The sequence below is a fragment of the Eutrigla gurnardus genome (assembly GCF_963514095.1).
Source record: "Eutrigla gurnardus genome assembly, chromosome: 2".
NCBI lineage: Eukaryota > Metazoa > Chordata > Actinopteri > Perciformes > Triglidae > Eutrigla > Eutrigla gurnardus.
Window position 1 is genome coordinate 21,754,268 of NC_139916.1, and position 16,014 is coordinate 21,770,281.

The following is a 16,014-nucleotide window of genomic DNA, read 5'->3' on the forward strand; positions in this document are numbered from 1 at the left end:
CAGTCTGTACTGAATGATCAGTCAAGCAGCTGTTGCTGCACCTTCATTCATTCACGTCTCCCCCTCCACCGATCAACACGCAGCCACACTATTTGCGTACGGGGCAGTGGCAATAGACAGATTAAGCTGCTGAGAATATCATTAACATGTGCCCTGTGTAAAGCCAACGCCTGCTGCACTTTTACTGCCATCGTCAAACGCAACAATCAGTTTGCATGAAGTGAACATTGTGTCTTCAGACCCCGTCTCTCCGTACAGGCCTCTGATGTAGGGCAGTTCTGTATCACAAACTTCTTTCCAAACTGAAAGAAGACAACATGAAGAGTGCTCAGAATGATGTCATATGATGTTATTTTGCCGTAGCACGCTGTGCATTTGTTCTCGCACAGCGTATTGAAAAGGACACCCCCTTTGGCTGTTGTCTCATTGGGATCCTACCTGTCAGGCGGCTGATATGACGCTCTTTGAATGCAGTGTGTACGTGTGATCAGAGCAGCGGCAAGAACCCAGATGACAAAGTGACTAGGAGTGTCAAAGCAGCCTACAAACAGGCCTGTCCTCTCCCAGACAGGAAGCTGGGAGCAGCGGAGGCGCTGACTTGTCTCATCTGCCAGCAGCGCTCGCTGCCTCCCCGCCTCATCATAGCAACCGTGTCTGATGGTGTGCACAACTCCATGCTGGACGGCTGTTTTGATTCCAGCCTGTGTGACACATCTGTTGCTTGTCACGTTGCGTTGAGCCCGTCCGCGAGCCGAGCGCGACCGGGGCAAACATGCTTCCCCGTCCTCCTGTCTGTGTGTACAAACAGGGCTGGCGCTTACAAACAGGCCAGCATGGTGCACATCATGTGGAAGGTCAGGAGGCCTCCAGAAACACAACGTGCACCTGTGCAGCCGCTGTCACAAGCTTTCACTGCTGCTGCTAATGTGCGATGAGTGTAGGCTTGTAGATAGTGAGAGCTTCATATTAAAGGATGCATTATCCGCTAATAACTGAAATGGTAAGTAAAAGTCAGAATAAATTACAGTGTTGATTGTGTATAACAAGAAAAGAAAAAAAGGTATGGATCTTGGTCACTTTATTATGCTTTAAGTATTCCCCATCATTGTGCGCTGCCTGCTGAAAATCAATTATTTCCCTCCCATGTCTAATTGAGACGGTTTGCGCCGGCTGTAAATCAAATCTCCATCTAAGGTGCATTCCTCACAATTTGCTCTTTATGGGCTTTTAAAGTACCTTCGCAAGAGCATTCCGCAAAACTACCAAAATCAAGGGTATTCTCTGCAAGACTCCAACTGTCAGCTTAAATACACGAGCAATGACCGCGGCTAATTGGATCCATCCCATCCATCCATCCATCCATCTATGAAGTACACATGCTATATCAGCGAAAATCAAACGACATTGTTTCACTCAGCGTAAGGCAAGTCCAGCACGAAAGAGCCAGAGAGGTATTTATTAATGGGATGTTACAGTAGCTTAGGAGGGGTGCATTCACAAGTGCTTCATTTCTATGTCCTTGTCTTTCCAATCAATATTCAAAAGTGCCTCATAATTACACGTTTAGGATTCATTTACATGCAAAGTGCCAGTGTGGTCATAAATTGCGATGAAAAAGTTCTGTCTGTGGGATTTATTTTCCTTTTATCTTACTGATAGATTTATTAACTATATTTATTATTTCTCAATAGTTTTATAAACATACTTATTTCATCCTAAATAAAACTTGAACGTTACAGCAAAATGAGAAAACATGTCTACACGAACAATTTGCATGAGTACCGAACCCCAGCCTGTTATGTAAATGCAATCCCTCTTAAGAGGGTGGGGAAAAAATTTCAGATGGCTCATTTACATTGTCAAATGACAAAACACTCATACTTTCCATTTACTATCAAAATGTTTTGCAGAAGCACTAACCTGGAAACGATCAGTGTGTGTGTGTGTGTGTGTGTGTGTGTGTGTGTGTGCTTCCTCACCACCAAGTCAATGCAGCGATACGGCTGAAAGGGTTGGAGTAGTACACAACGTGATCGAACACCGTGACTGCCGCTTTGACCGGCCTCGTCAGACCACAAGGCAACACGCAGCAGCACTGGCACGGCAGGGGAGGCACAGCGCTGCTATGGGGCTCTAATATATTCAAAGAGGGATCATTTACTTAAGGCTTGCATCCAAGGATCAGTCTGGCCTTCATTAGCCTCAATCTGACACGGATGTGAACAACATGTTGGCTTGCCACATGAACACTGCCCCTCCTCCCTGCCGAACCCCAAACACTCAATTCCCCTCCCGTCTCTGAGACCTGCACAGCAAATTCCTCTGGAAATATCACAGGTTGTTAGCATTCCAGAGAGAATTTTACATGGGTGTACACTCAGGCCTTAATTAGAGACACTATTTGATCATCCAGCAGCTGGGCTTTATTAAATATACGGGTTCACATCGCCCCGCAGTCACCCCCGCCTCAGTGTGAAAGAGCTCACCGAGGCAGAAGAGTCTATGAAAGGGGAAAATGCATATTCATTACTTGATAAACAGCATCCCTGTACGGGAAAATCTATGCCCCAGCAAAGCAGATTGTACGCTCAGTTTAGAACGACATTCATCAGCGTCATCCGCCGCTCATTTGAAGAAGCTGGCTGGGTTTTTGTAACATTTTAATTTTGAAAAGCTGCCCCGACATATATGGCATCCAGATAGGGGTTTAATGTCCTATGACAAGAGCGGAATTTAGAATCGGTTTCCATTGAGGATTGGTTCCTAATTGGCCAATGCCTTGGAAACAGATGCATTTGATGGTGGAGCGATAGACATGGGACGATATGAAAATTTAATGTCATGATTATCCTGGCCAAAGTAATTGCAATCCACCGTGTTATCCCAATAATCATCAAAATAAGCTTAAAACTGTAAAAATGGCAGCAAAGCATACTAGAATCGCTCCACCTTATATTTTGTCAAAAAAAATATGTTTGCATCAAATAGACCATATATTTTTTTAGTGGAGATCGCAAAGGACAAATAAATAGCAGCGCAGTCCTGCTTGGCTAAATGAGGCAGCTAACAGCTAACAGCTAACATCAACGGAGCTTGCACTAGAGTTACATGATGATGCGTTCAAACTCTATCCAAAATTGGTATTGGGCGAAGGCACATTATAATGCTTTCATGATGTTTTCAAATTGAATATGTAAAAAATGTAAAACTTTTTTTTGCAAGAAATTTGAATAGTTTTTGAAGGAGGTGAATAGATGCTAGCGAGGGAATTGTGAGCCATTTAACTTCTTATCATCTGCTGCACGCAGCTTATAATATATCATTAAACCTACTAACGCAGGGGATTTTTTAATCAAAGCAAGTATTAAAATACAAATACCACCATTTACTTTCTTCTTCTTAATTGTGTTTTTATGCAAATAACCATGGATGACAATAACAAAGTACAGTATCGTATATAGTACCCTCCCACCCTCAAAACCTTGGGCTCCCCCCTTAAACTACTCTGTAATTGTAACACATGAATTTACAATGCACATGTTGTACACATGTTTTCTGTGTAAAATGTATCGTGCATTGAATGACATCAGATTTAAAATGTCATTCCTTCATTAAACGCACAGTGCACAGTTACATTTCAGTGGCAGGCAGAGAAAAAAAACTTAATTTCAGACCCTGATCCTAACGAAAACATGTATTTCAAGAGCAAAAATCCACATTATAAGCTTACATAGATCCACTGAAATCCTCCACCTCAATGTCAGGGCTGAACCTGAGCTACGCTGACTTGAAAAGAACCGAAGAGACGTAAACTACATCTGACCAAGGTCGACGGGGACTATAAAACAAACACCGGGTTTAAGGTGAAGTCTTGGCCATGTTTTGTGTTTACACTACACGGCAGGCTTTGAAATTGTTTTGCAGTGTGGAGTCTGCACAGGGTCATTGTTTGTTTTTGACGTGTTTATACACCACACAAGGAGTAATGACTTCTAGGATAGTCAGACATGATCTGGCACACCGTCAGCAATTTTCAATACTTTTCAGGTTCAACTTTTCATCACCGAGAGCGCCCGCGTCGACTGGGCCTCGTCACCGTCGCCGGCATCATTCAAAGAGATGGAAATATGGAACTGCATCAGGAAACGAGGAAATCGGTTACTATGCAAAGCCCGTCTTATCATTTAGTTGCAGGCGAACCCACAACAATTTCCATATACAGTATAATGGCCTTCTTTGAAAAGACATGAAAACCCAGTGTCCAAAGGTCAGAAAACCGACGCAACGCTAATACACAAGTGTTTCTGTGTTGTTGACCGACTTGTGCCGTCTACGGACGTGCATGAGGAGGACTCACTTTGATCTCTGGCTCCACAGGATGTCACCACCGGAGTCTCCTGGCTGGACCGGCAGAAGAGGAGGAGAGGAGGTAGGGAGGTGGGGGGGGGGGGGGGGGGGAGAAGCAGTGGAATTATTTGAAACAGTAAGGTGACTAACAAAAAAGAAAGCACTTGCATGTTATTTTTCCCCCACAATTGCCTTATTAAATACATAAACAGTGAAGTCAAATCAGATGCGTTATGTGTGTGAGTGCACACACACACACACACACACGCACCTCTGAGAGCAGAGTCACTTTGAAATGCATATTCATTAAAGCAGAATTAAATCAGTCCCCCCCCTCCCCTACATATCTGTGGATATATATTTAGCATCGTAAACGACAACTCCCTTGATTAAGCAAATAATGACACATTCTGAAAAAAAAACTGTACCAGGGTCCAAATTAATTTGAGCATTGCACTAATTGCGTTTAAACACTGCTCCTCCCTGACCTTAGATCAAGCACTTTTTAATTACTTCTGAAGGCTGAATCCCTAGTGTTGATGGAAAAATAAAAACAGTGCGAGTTTTACTGCACGCCCTAAGTGTTTTATGCCGTGTAAATGAAGCTCCGCCAGAGTGAACACACAAGCTCAAACCGCCCTTTTCAAAACGGCCGCACATTCGCTTTCAGCGTCTCGTCGGCGAGCTGTCCCGCCGCCCCGTGCCCCTTCACCTTAACGCCTTCCCTCCGTTTGCAAACACAGAGGGAAGAAACAGCAAAATGTGTTTCCTGAAAGGGAGGAGAGGTGGAAAAAGCCCATCCTGCCCTGAGAATCACTGCCGCCCCGCCAGAGCCGCCGCCACCGGCCTTTCTGCAGAGGCAGCAAAAGTTCCCCGAGAGGGGAGTGTCTGCCAACCGAAACAGGGCTCATTCTCCTCTCTGTGGGCCGCCGGCCGCCCATGTGGGCCCGCGCCGGGCTTCCTGAGGGCTCGCTGCAGCTGGACCACTTTGAATAAAGGTAACAGCAATGTCACAGCTACTGTAAACTTGCTAGGCTGCTCCTGTCAGCAGGACGTTCCCAATCAAAGCAGAAACAACCCCACCTCAAAACACAACACGCTCTTTTTTTCTTCTTCTTCCCACCAGCCCCAAGTTCAAACTTCCCACGAATTACAAAGAGAGAGCACACAAGCGAGAGGGCAACCGCTGTTCCCTGATCTTGCCAAACAAAATGCCAAGAGACCTGGAGTGACATTCAGCTATGGGGTTTAAAAATATGAGCAATTTGAAAATGATTAGAGTCTTATTTTATTGTCGAGCGCCTGACACAGGAGAGGAAACCAGAACAATCAAGCCGACTGACTTCTTTTTTTTCTTTCCTGCTGAATTTAGCAACACTAATTAGTTTTGCTCTCGTAAAGCCAACCTGAAAACGACCAATTAGAAAGTGAAAATGAGACGTGCAGAGGAAACAAGAGCTTGTCATTTCTACTGTTTAAGTCCCTTATGCACAACTTAACTGTGATGACACACACACACACACACACACACACACACACACACACACACACACACACACACACACACACACACACACACACACACACACACACACACACACACACACACACACACACACACACACACACACACACGAGATGATTGGCGTGTCGCCTCGTAAACCTGATGTCACGTACACACTCTGACCAGTTAATGGCACTTTACATCAAATCACATTTTGCTTAGTTATGGGGAGACCATTACAGATCTGTATGGCCACATCAAAGCCAGGCGGAGCAGCTTGGGCATGCAGATGTCTGAAGTACCGGTCTGGGGAGAGGATACAGCCCACCAGGCTGACCACAGCACCAGCTGGTTCCAGCTATAGACCTACCAGGGCCAAACTGTTACCCCCTCACAGGTGCCTTGTTTCTATGAATTTCCTCTTTCAAGGGTACTGGAACAATTCCTCTGCATGTAAAACGGTTTCATACCCAACAGCGGGGGCTGTTACCTTTATGTGTTTTATGCACATACAGTATATTCCACCTGCTGCGCGGTTCATGTTCACTCGAAATTAGAGTAAAACTTGTGGAAATTATCTTCAGGAATTTCACGGCTATCCCCCCGGAGCAAACCGTGGTGAGTGTTTCATCACTGTCGAGCTAAAGACGGATGGGCTGTCAGTGCCTTCCCCTGTCCATGATCCAGCTCCTGGGCTGGGAAGTGGCTAAAAAAGTCCAGGGCTACGCTTTCCAGGCCTGCGCCTTTTACGGGGAGTAATTCTCAGATGCCAGGTCGCTGCCAACGTCCTTGCAGCCAATGGCGGAGAGGCCAGTAAGTTCACATTAACTGCAGAGTGTAACTGCGCTGAACATCTGCTCATGAATGAGAGCGCTGCCCACTAACTCAGCGAGTTGAGGCCCACTGATGAAAAATTCAACGTTCTCCTGGCTGGCACGCTTGTTTTGCACAATTCTCCTGAGCCCCCCAGAATTATATTAAGAGAATTTCAGCACGGCCTGGTGTATCTGAGAGAACAGCTGGCACCGAAAAGGGATCTGCCGCTCGGCGAGAGCTCGGGGACTTTACACGGGATCTGCCTTCTCCTACATCATTTGTCCTTGAAGGGGGAAAAAAATACCAGTGTTAAGCACCCAGGTAATAATAAGAAAACAGAGGCTACATTTAGCTGATTACACCCGCTGCGTGTGCTACAGAGGACAGAGCATAACCACTGAAGACATGAATCGATATGGAGTGCAAAGAGAAGACAGAGAGGGGCAATTGTGACAATAAGTAGCTCCCTCAAGAGACCTATTCACTGCACCTCTCCTTTGTTTGGTCTGTTTGGCTCATTAGATTGTTAACTAGGAAGGATCTGCCCCCAACCCCACAATATGGAATCAGTCTAATCAGAAACAGACGCAGCCTGTTCAGGGGGCGACTACATCAAAGACTTTGGAAAGTATGAAGGCAGTCCCACACGCCTGTCCTCCAATTGCTACAATTATGTGCCTCATAAGTTTGTGATATTACTCGAGAGACACAGCGACGGAAAAGTTATTTTACTGTAGGATAAAATCAGAAAGCCATCACTCAGTGTACACAGGGACATGAACTGACAAAGTCTTTCCTCTAAAGATGATGAAATAGTCTTAAAAATGTTTAAGGAAGTGATGACTCCTCGCAAACACTAAGAATAAAAGATTACCACACTCTGTAATTTCACTTCTGCCTTTCATGGAAATACAGTTAAGAGATTTCTAGATGTCAGCAGCACAGGACAACCTGAGTTTCGTCTCATTGTTGGTTTGATCTTAATCTAGGTGCTTTTTTTAACACAGCGCTCTGAATGATGTGGAAAGCACGGCGATAATAACCCCCGCACACCAGAAAAAAAGGATCTGTGAATATAATATTGCCATTGAAAGCCAAGAGGAGAGCAGCTCATTTAGCTGGTGACAAATGACAGCACTTTGTCTTCCTGACAAGACCCCTCCTTCATCAAATGTCCAACTTCACATGGAAATAGGAAATCACACATTATCACACTGACAAACAATTACAACCATGTCATTAGCAGCAACCCCGGGCCTGAAACCATTAACAAAACACAATGTTGCGCACCACGCTAACCATCAAAAGAAACACAGGATGTAGATGAAAAGACGCCGATGAATCAATCACGACACAAACAACCTGATGCGTACAGTTTGGGAAGGGTCTAAATGTTGGGAACAAGGGGGAGATAACAGGCCTTTGTGCCAACTAAATAAATCACAAAATAATCTCAAGCAATCAAAAGTTCCTCATCTCCGAATAAAGATTTATGTCTTTGTGATGACAGAACGCTGCTTGCTTTATATTAAAAGTCAACACTTTAGAGGAGTTTCTCTTTAAGTGACTTAATCAGATACAGAACATTAGTATCTTTTTTAATACATCTCCCAGTGTCAGCCAGCAAATGAAAAAGCTAGCCTCTGTAAATATGAGTGCTTACTTCTAACACAAACATTGTTGACACCTAATGTAATTTCAGCGGGACATCCAACTGAAAGCACACGGGGGTAATATAATGCTCTTAATGAGAATTCCTTCCAGCTTGAGACCTTGGCGAGATAGCCATAACGCATGGCTTCTCTTTTTAATAAAATAATTGTTACAGTTATTAAAGATGAATCTCATCACAGTCGAGATGACAAAATAATTCATTACCAAAACCCAGGCTTTAAATAGCTGCAAATTATGAAGCACCACCCCCCACCCCTTGAAAATGCACTTCCAGATAAATGGCTTCGTTATTTTGTATAAATATTAGATATCTGCTGCCCTTGAAAGGAAAGAAATATCACAATTGTCCAATAAGACGTTTGCATGCACACAATGCACCGTGCTCATTGGATCAACTCAGGAAACCCTAACAAACAATCTTAATTATAATTCATTTTTAATCATTCTAGTTAAAACTATTTTTAAAGAGCAACTGAAGCTGAACAAATGACCTATATATATTTATATATTATTTATTAATATTTACATTACAGTCACAACAATTCATTTCTATATAAAATCTAGATTTCATATCTATCGAGTGTCATTATTTCCACTAATAATGGTGGCGCTGAAGCAAACACATACTACACATCTTATACACGCTAACTCTTTCCCCCTCATTCATTGTTGTGTGCTGTATTGTGTTTCTGAATTGTTTATGTTATAAAGCAATAACGTACAATAAGCATTGTGGGTTTCTACTAGAACAGGTTTACATGCTTTAATGTTAAAAAACAGAGTTTAGCTGCACTTCTTGATCGAGTGTTTTAAAATAATTTATACAGCACCTAGACCTGCTTAATAATCAAATAACACATGGAAATCTCACTTTCCACAATATGCAGACCTTTAACATGACCACAAATTCATATTAACAACTGATGGATCTAGATTAACATCTCACGTTTTCAGCAGGAAATATAGCCGTGTGGTTACTGTTCTGCAATACTGCCTGCATGATGTTGCACATATTACAGTTGATCTTTAGGAACCTGCAGCGTTCCTCCTCCCAGCACCTTCGTATGTGAAGGAGCCGGAGAACGTGTTTGTGCAAACTTCCACCAATCCCTCCAAGCACCCCTCACCCCACCCACTTCACATTCACAGCTCTCTTCTTGCTTTATTTATGTATTCAAAAGAGATCATTTACCGTGATGGCATGGAAACTTCCCAGCATGCCTTTTAACCTGTCGTTTTTCACTCTCTCCGCAGCAGGATGTCCAGAGGAAATGCTTTATTAAGATCCTGCCGACATGAAGAGCTGCTGTGACTTACTGGTGCATTACTGTCTAAAAGGCAAAGTTATTTAGACCAATAAAAGGCTAATATATTGTTGGAGTGGAATTACACATAAGTTATCTCTGCCTTAATAACATCACCGCAACCCCTGATGTTGTTTAGATCAATAAAGCCCATTAAAGTACAGACCTCAAGCGCAGATAAGGCTGCACTGCCACAGCAAAATACTGCTCGCTGGCATCCGAGAGAGCAGAGGTCTTTCTCTAGCCAACAAAAAGTGGCCAAAATGAGGAAAACACTTTGAACTTAATACCATAAAAAAGTTCAAAACCGGTGAAGTTCATTGACTGCCTTAAGGAGCATTCTGGTCTGCTTTCAAGGCAGATAAACAAGTGGGAAGACGCCATGCTATGGTAGATGGTTGGTCAGACAAAGTAAAGAAAAGGCTCCTGAGGTCGTGAGCAAAGGTGAACTCCGACCCTCGGCTCCATCTCTGAGCTTCCCGTTAGGAAGAGGAGGACTTTAAACAGTTTCTTCTTTCAACACTTCCAACAGAAACCCTCCGGAGCTTCGTCTTTGTCCTCTCCCACGGTTACAGAAGAGCTGAGAGCTCCCCTTTATTTGTAAAGCCCCAATCATAACCTGATGACGTCATTATGAACAGTTGCTGATTCTGCGACTTTAGACAAAAGGGGGGGAAAAAAGAGCAAATACAAATGAGTGAAAGTAAGATACAAAACCAGAAAAGAAAGTCTGAAGCCCCTTTGAAAGGTCAGGTCTGACTTCATATCCCAGGGTTGTGAATGTGTTCCTTTCATCGGGCTGTGCTCATTCTTAGCAGCGTCCACCAGGTGATGCACTAAATCATCTGTGCAGCGACTGTCCATCAGCCCCTGAGGTGTGATGACCACAGTCTGGCCACTCCTTCCTGGCTCCACCCCGAGTAGATGACAACACAGAGGAGCAGAGGACTGTGTGTGTGTGTGTGTGTGTGTGTGTGTGTGTGTGTGTGTGTGTGTGTGTGTGTGTGTGTGTGTGTGTGATCACTTCTGGGAGTGCAGACAGCATTCACGTGCACTTGTCAATTGCAGCACACCACAGTTCTCCACAGGAAACCACAGGAAATAGAGTTTAGACGCTATCGAAGCACGCAAAATGACAAACAAGAATTTTTTTTTTTTTTTTTTTTTTTGTAAGTACGGCATGTCCCCTATGGCTTATAGACTGTCAATAGGAAGGGAGGGGGCGACTGTACTCAAAACAACAGACAGACTAGAGTGTTTCAGGTGCTGTTTGCACCCTCTCACCTCTTTCAGAGGATCATTCTGCTGTAACCTACTAAGACTGTTTCAGTCTGCCTGCTCTTACCTTAACTTTACCTTCATTTAATACACACATTGCCATTCTCTTATTTACAGAAATGTACATTTGTCTACATCATGGAGCCTGACTGCACTTTGTTTTCAGACTGAGGCAGAATATCAGTGTGACTGCAGGCTTACATTTCACATACACACACATACGTATATATCTGTGTCCATACATCCATACAGAGTACTTGTTAAACAAAAGATCTGAGGACAAGGGCTTTAAAAGGACAGAGAATACAGAGTTAGGGCAGAAGATACTTGTGTGTGCAACACACACACACACACACACACACACACACACACACACACACACACACACACACACACACACACACACACACACACACAGTTATAATTGAGAAGAATATAATTGCAAAAATGACAATGCAATATTACCCATCAATAAATACATCACAGACCAAAAGAAAGGAGAGAATAAAAAGCACATACGAGAGAGCGGCTCTTCCACCAGCTCCAAGTGACAGCAGAAATAAAGTGTGGCACATCTTTTACCTTCTTCAATTATCTGCCTTTTGACGTGCAAGCTGAGCACGGTGTAATTAACATCTCAGGAAATAATGGGGTCGCTACTCACTGATCAGTCTAACACATATATTATTTGCCTTTTACCAGTCCACCCTCCTGTTATCCTAGGAAGAAAATATTCCACAACAGTGTTTTTTCCTCTTCTGTTTGGGGGTATTTAATAAAACTCTGGTAAAAGGCCTAATGACTCATCTAATTGAGCTCATCTTCCAAACATCAATTAGGCTACGACCCGGCTTACACTCCAACAGTGCCTTCGCTTTCACAGTAAATAACAAATCCTTTCCGATTCATGCAAGATGTAACCATGCTGTCGTTATCAATTACAGGCAGAATCACAAGATGGAGAAGAATGGATAAAAACACAGTGGATCCTCCAAGACTGTTCCCTCTGTGCCTTCAGAAGTAACAGATGTTGTAGCTGGATCTTTTGACCCGGTAGAAACATTTAACAATACAATCTGGAATTGATCTGACCTTCTCAGTGTTGGCCACACTCACTTGTTTTTGTGCAGGGTTACTTTGGGCTTGTTTACTCCAACAAATACAAATAAGAATAGCTTCACTCAATCCTTTTCTATAATGCACATGACATTCATATTGGCTGTCCACTGCTGACAGTCCATGTATACAGAGCATGAGATGCAAGGCTGAAATATATTTTAATCAAATCAATCTGTGTGTGGTACATAAAGTCGTTGTTGTTGGTGTCTGGGGGGAGAGACCTCACTTCCTCTTTGGGAGTCAGAACTGAAAATATGTGTGGAATAAAACGGTGTCCCTGTAGAGACAACTGCTTCTGAAATTGCATCACTGACAGATCTGTTAATAGTACTTGGGCTGTGGTGTAAAACCTCAAGATGATACTATAATACTTGCCATTGTGTCTGAATGCCCACACCTGATTTTATTTTGTGCCATGGTGATCCTCTATTCTTGTAGTATTTATCGCAGTTTGTGGGTTAATTCTGTCAGTCAACATGAAGCTGTTTAATATAAAAGGAGTGGAGCACTTTTAATGTAAAATAACTACAGCGAGATTATCTAGTTACTACAAGCTGATTAAATGTGCCCGTTTCACCATAACTGTAAATGTAAAAAAGGATTCTCCGATTCCCCCCATGAAACAAATTCCAGCAAAGACACTAGTTGTTTTTTACAGCCATTTTTTCACTTTACAGCCAGCAATATACTCTTGACAAAAAAGGTCAAAAACTTTGAAAAAGACATAAAAATGATAATGGGCAAAAAAAAAAGATACAAGAGCTGATCAAAAGAAGTGAATATCAGACAATCACGTCTGTTGTTGCTGCGGGGAGTGTTAAAAGCTGTACTCTGAGTGTATTATTAACTCAACGCTGCCTGGACACGCGGGGGCTGTTTTACAATTTAGGCTTTAACAGATGTGCGTTTTATGTGGCAGGTTCTCCAGAGTTTAGATGCCGTTGTCCACATAGATGAGGCCGTAAGGCAGGTCATAAAACCTGCCTTTGAAACTTTGGGGAGGATTAATGCCGACATGACAGCTAGTGAGCAGAGATCTGAATGGCTCACATTTTCAGCACACGAGCATGCTCGCGTGCTGCTCCTCCGCCCGCCAGACGAAAGCCAGGACAGGACCGGTTAAACGCCTTCTATGTCTTCACGTCTATCTGAGTCATTAAGTCGTATTCCCTGCACATCTAGTCTTGGGTGGTATGACATAATGTTGCGCACACTTGCATCTTCAAAACGAGTCCTTTACCGTAATGTGAATACTGTATTGTAGGGTGACGACAAAGGTAATTGTACTGCAACAACCACATTGTACAGCGTAATTACTAGGATTTACACACCTTCAACTCCCCCCCCAAACCCCCAACAGGCTTTACAAGGTAGAATTCCTGGCAGGATATAAAAACACTCTCTTCTGGACCGTCTTTAAACACACCCTCTGCTTTTACGCGTAGTTTTCTCGTGTACTCGATTTCGCTCATTTTCTCAACTTCAAACATGGATCGCCGGTTTCCTTTAGCTAAAGACAATCTTCGTCACACAATGCAACCTTAATGCTTCACATTCCCTTGTTTTCCCCTCAGTGACCTGTGTTGAGCCTGGTACCACCTCCTGGGCCAGGCAGGAAGGCATGCTGAGTGAGCTCTCTGTTGGCCGTATCCAGACCCAGCCTCTTACACAATGCAGCCTGCCCGGCCCTGCAGCAGGCCAACCCCTCCTCCCCAATAACCCACTTCCCATTCTTGATCAAACCTGGGGATGATGAGAAAGATGGGAGGAGGTGTGTGTGTGTGTGTGTGTGTGTGTGTGGAGGGGGGGGGGCACATCCTGCATGAAACCGCATCCTGAACAAGCATCGCTGCATCTCACTGTAAATAAATACTCTCTCCTCCGCGTAGCTTCCGTCAACTGTCACCGCCTTGGCTCCCAATCACCTTCAAGTCCAAACAGGAAAGTGCAGGGAGGCGAGGGAGATGGCAGATATGAGCTTTAATTTGCTTCTCACTGCACTTTAGCCCGGGTGCACACCGCTTCCTATTCTCCTGCTCTGACCAGCTGCCCCGGCTTCGTTCCAGACCCTGAGTCCTTCCTGTCACCTTTCATTACTACATTATCCAGGAGGAGGCTCCCTGTGTAGCTGGGAAATCACCGTTTGGTGGCCGTCCCCCTCCTTTTATGTAGTACTGTACAAGACATTCAAAGCCACGCGCGACATCCTCAGAGGGGCGGCGCCGCAGTTTCCTTGTGACCTGCTAATCCCCGGCGCATTATCACAGGAGATGCAACTGAGCAACGGAGGATGACGAACACAACAACTGAGACACGACAAGCACTCGGTCCACAAATTGCTTTGTGTTGCAAAACTACTCATCAGACTGACTCAGTGTGTGAATATACATCATTTGATTATGTATCAAAGGCACGCTTGTTGTGATGACAGACCAACCTGCATATTATATGACAAAGGCAGCGGTTACACTTGTCTTTTCAATGAGACTTGTGTCATGCGATCATGCCAGGACACATTAACTGTCACGTCTGTACACTCCGAGATCGGACTTGCTTACATTAGGATCTGATCAGCCAAACCACATGCTGTGTTAGCCGGGCTGGTATTGAGTTCAGATCTCAGTGAGGCGTGGACAGCATATGGGCTCAATCCGGACAAATGATCAATTGTAGGTCTCCATCATCTTCCCCCCACATGGGAGTTTCTCTCCAACAAGAGCAAGCAGAGGAGAGGAGAACCAAAGCTGGAGCACAGCTGAGGCCAGCTGTCTTGAGTTCCAAAACATATCCTGATTCTCTTTCAAATAAAGCTTTTAAATTACAAAATAATCTGATAACTTTTATTGTGAAGAATGTGTTCATCACCAAATTATTGGAGTTTTGTTAGCTGCTTTTCTTCCATAGGAGCAAGTCTACTAATACTGCTGGAGGGGGGAAGTAAGCAGTACAAATCTTGAAGGACTTTTATCAGGAAGAATTTATGGGAGATTAAATGTGTTTATCACCAAATTAGCGGAGCTTTTGAGTGACTATGTCTTCAATAAACGAGTCTACTAACGGCTGGTGCAAACTGGACACTCACTTACTGTTTAGACACAAATAACAACTATGTGGAATTAATACATTAAAAACTACAATCAAACTTTTTTTTTTACAAATGTGGACATTTTTGTTCATGTGGGTGGGGAATCCAGGGAATCGAAAACAGCAGGGAGAGGGGGGATGAAAGTAAAATGCATGGAATGCCAATGTATTATCAGTTATCAGAATTAGTTCATTTAGATCAAATATATCCTTTATTTACAGTAGATTATCAGTGCAGTTTCTTGGCTGATTTGCTTGCAGTACGCTGGGAAATTAGACCAGATGCCAAAACTATCACTGGAGATTACGCCTTGCATCTTGTGTCGTACAGCCCTATGGGTGGTGCATGGGCGCCGGGTCGGGCAGCCCTGCTCTGAAAGTCGGGGCACTTTGCGGAACCTCCTGTCTAGCATGAACCAGACGACATACTGCAGGCAGGAAGAGTAAGCAGCAAAACAGGGGACTTTTATTATGAAGAAGTGATAGGAAATTAAATGTATCCATCCGCCATTTTACAGCCACCCCTCTGACTGTGAAATATATCCAATCACTATTCAATCAGGCAGATCGCATTGAAGTGTCAAGTGTGGACAGACGTATGCGGACACAGCCGAGTTCCTGCATCCGATCACAAAAGTCACTTTGAAAAGACAAGTGTAAGCACGGCCGAAATGTTTTGGATTGTAGGAGCAGGAACAGAAGCAACCACTCAATTCATTTATATGGTAGAAGCACCACTTTTTGTTCACACCTTTGCAACCGGGCACACAGTCCTCCAGCGCTTCCTGCATTGCTTTATTACACTTGAATGGATTGAGCTGAAAATTGCATGCAGCTGCTGACTGCAGCATCAGTGTTTGTCCTGGGCTCAGCGCTGCCCACCGGGCT

The 16,014-nt window shown here is 43.8% G+C and overlaps 2 protein-coding genes across 6 annotated transcripts in view; both read right to left on the reverse strand.

Moving 5' to 3' along the window:
• mdfic2 (MyoD family inhibitor domain containing 2) overlaps positions 1-16,014 on the reverse strand; it is a 230,463-nt gene that overhangs the window by 169,903 nt on the left and 44,546 nt on the right. The window lies entirely within an intron of this gene.
• Positions 1-16,014, reverse strand: part of foxp1b (forkhead box P1b) — a 145,642-nt gene that overhangs the window by 110,190 nt on the left and 19,438 nt on the right. For 4 of the 5 annotated variants that reach the window (XM_084037676.1, XM_084037675.1, XM_084037674.1 and 1 more), the window contains exon 3: positions 4,358-4,401. The exons of the other annotated variant lie outside the window; for it this stretch is intronic. The gene's annotated coding sequence lies outside the window, so the exon portion shown is untranslated. The remainder of the gene's footprint in view (positions 1-4,357; positions 4,402-16,014) is intronic. 5 annotated transcript variants of the gene reach the window in all.